This window comes from Tupaia chinensis, unplaced genomic scaffold (genome assembly GCF_000334495.1).
Source record: "Tupaia chinensis unplaced genomic scaffold, TupChi_1.0 Scaffold145851_1, whole genome shotgun sequence".
Lineage (NCBI taxonomy): Eukaryota > Metazoa > Chordata > Mammalia > Scandentia > Tupaiidae > Tupaia > Tupaia belangeri.
This window is the reverse complement of record NW_006205709.1, coordinates 23,743-26,851: the sequence shown is the minus strand read 5'-3', so window position 1 is coordinate 26,851 and position 3,109 is coordinate 23,743. Positions and strand designations below refer to the sequence as shown.

General features: G+C 38.8%; 1 pseudogene; it reads right to left on the bottom strand.

Annotated features, from left to right (window-relative positions):
- Positions 1-1,272: 1,272 nt before the first annotated feature.
- Positions 1,273-2,003, bottom strand: LOC102471855 (charged multivesicular body protein 5 pseudogene; annotated as a pseudogene).
- Positions 2,004-3,109: the final 1,106 nt, after the last annotated feature.

The window sequence follows — 3,109 nt, the reverse complement described above, 5'->3', positions numbered from 1 at the left end:
AGAGATAAAATGAGAAAACAAGTCCCTTGGTCAGGGACTTGATCCACAGTCACCCATATGGGAGTCCAGTGCCTTAACTACCACATCTTCTGGTCCCATTAGATGGTCATTTGAGACTGGATTTTTTTCACTTAGCATAGTGTTTCTGAGTTCCATTCATGTTGTAGCATGTATCAGTACTTTATTCTTTTTAATGGCTGGGTATTACTCCATTGTATGAATATACAATATTTTGTTTAACCATTAAAGAGCTGAAAGACGTCTGAGTTGACTATTATAAATAATACTGCTATGAACAATTGTATACAAGTCTTTCTGTGAACATATGCTTTTATTTCTCTTGGAGAGATAGCTAAGAGTAAAATTACTAGGTCATATGGTAGATTTATGTTTAACTTTTTAAGAAACTGTGAAACTGTTTTCCTAACCAGCTGTAGTTGTTCGTGTGTGTGTGTGTGTTCAATAAATGTTTATTGTTTTGATCTGCAGACAGGTGAAAGGTTGGTACACATGGCACTGTGAGTCCAGGTTGGAGGGGAAATGCTGCTGCCAAGAGGCTGACTGAGGAAGGTTGGACAGGATCATGGAAGACCCAGGAATTTGGACTTGCCATAGCACACCAGGCATCCCCAACGAAAGAATGAAGCCCCTAGTTTTTTTATTAATAATCTCCCATAAGAATAGCACATTGCAGTTAACAAAGGACTTAAGACTATTACCTCAGTTATTCCTCACAAAAACCTTGTGAGATGAGCACAGTTTTACTAACAAGGAAACATAAGTTTATAGGGGTAGACTACTTAGTTGATGGTAGACCCAGGGCCAAGTTCAGATTATTCCTAGCTCTTTCCTCTATAACATAATGCTGTTAGTTACATTTGGTTTCTATACTGGAGTTTTAGGATTAAATTAATATTAAAATTAATATATAGGGTGCGTGCGTTTGCCAGACAGACAGAGAGAGACATAGAGACAGAAAGCGAGAAATCACCCCCCAGGGGGGATGATCACACCGCAATCCCTTCTCCTCCATTCTCCTCTCGGGATCTTGGGCACGCACGCACACACGCCCGGCGTGAGTTTGAAGCCACCGGGTCCGGGTCGCAAACCGCGGTTGACTACGTGGGAGTCCAGCGACATAGTCATTACGCTAACTGCTGGTTACCAAGCAATGAGTCTGTTAATGGAAAAAAATAAAAAAGCTAATTAACTTTTCCCTCAAGGAAAGGGGAGAAACTGAAATCTGTAATAGTAAAGATAATTATTTCCTAGTCCCAGAATATTTGTTTTTTAGGATGTACTTGAATGATGTGAATCTATGAAGCAGGGATCTGTGGCAATCCAAACTCATCCACCAGGACTCCATCCTTGTTTTTTGTGTCAGTGGGAATACCTTCTGGAATTGCAGGTGCAGATGATGCTTCATCTAAGTAAGAACTATCTTCATCAACCAGAAGCTCATCACCCAGTGCATCCAGCTCTGCTTCTAGGTCATCTTCATCTAATTCTGGGGTGTCATAACTGCGACTCAGTGCTTCTTAGATTTCATTTGCATCTTCCATCATATCCTCTAGCTGGTCTTGCAAATCCTCAATCTGGTCAATTTTCACTTGTTTGTATGTCTTTTTCATTTCCTTTACTCCCAGTTTCATAGCATCGACCGTGGTCTTGGTGTCCTTCAATGACTGGATGGTATAATTGGCTTATTCCATGTTAAATGACTGTTGGGCGAGATTGTCCCGTTGCTGCTCATACATCCGCTTTTGCTTTAAAACCCGCAAGGCTTTCTGCTTGACCATGTTCTTTGCAGGACCCTCTCTCATCTTCTTGATGTGATCTTTATACTTCACTAGCTCAGCATCCAATCAAGAAATCTTCTTGTCAATGGATTCTGCCCTGCTGTCCACCATGCCAATGCAGTCAGTCAGGCTAGGCGGCGGAGCCTTGGGTTTCGCTTTCCCGAAGAATCGGTTCATCTTGTACAGCACGAAGAGATCCAAACACTGGACCAAAACCAGAAACGGAAGTAGGGTCCACCAGCTGTAGTATTTTACATTCCCATTAGAAATATATGAAGCAGGCCAGCAGGTGGTGGTTAAGGTACTGAACTCCCATCTGGTTTACCATGGTTCACATTCCAGACCTGGCAGCTTACTTTCTCATTCTCTCTCTCTTTCTCTCTCTCTCTCTCTCTCTTGCATGTGCCCTATGGCAAATTTTAAAAATAATAATAATAAATAAAATTAAATAGTTATTTTTAAAAAGATAAAAGAAATATATGAAGGTTCCAGTTTCTCCATATCTTTGCCAACACTTATTATTGTAGTCTGTCCCTTTAAAATTATATAATTCTAATGGGTGCAAAATTGTATCTCATTGTTTTAATTTGCATTTCCCTAATGGCAAATGAGGTTTTTCATGTGTCCACAGGATATTAGTGCATCTTTATAGCAAAAGGTCTCTTCAAACTCTTTACCTATTTTTCATTTGGGCCATTTGTCTTATTATATTTTAGGATAACATAGCTTATACATTTTATAAACAAGTTCTTTATCCTGTATTTTATTTACTAATTTTTTTCCTAGTCTGCAACTTGTCTTTTTAATTTCTTAATTATGTCTTTTGAAGTGCAAAAGAGCCTAATTTCAATGAAGCCCCATTTAGCATCCTTTCTTTGGATGTCATAGCTAAAATATGTTAGCTTAACAAAAGCTCACAAGGATCTATCTACTAGTTTTTCTCTAAGAATTCCTTTCAGCTTCTTTTTTTAATTTAAATTAATTCATTTACGTTCATTCACTGTACATCATTACAGGATACAAAAATGAGATTTTCCATCCAGAGTGCAGTGTATATTGGCTCAACCAAGCGCATAAACATAAATGTTATCATCAACAAATAATTTTCCATTTCTTGTTTCCTGTATGTTTTGCTTTTTTTTTTCATCCTTGATTCCCTATTCCTTTTTTTTTTTTTTTAGAGGTTTTTGCTATAGGGCGTGTGTGCTTACCAGACAAACATAGAGAGACAGAGAGACAGAAAGCAAGAAATCACCCCTCAAGGGGGATGGCCATGCCACAATCCCTTCTCCTCCATTCTCCTCTCGGGA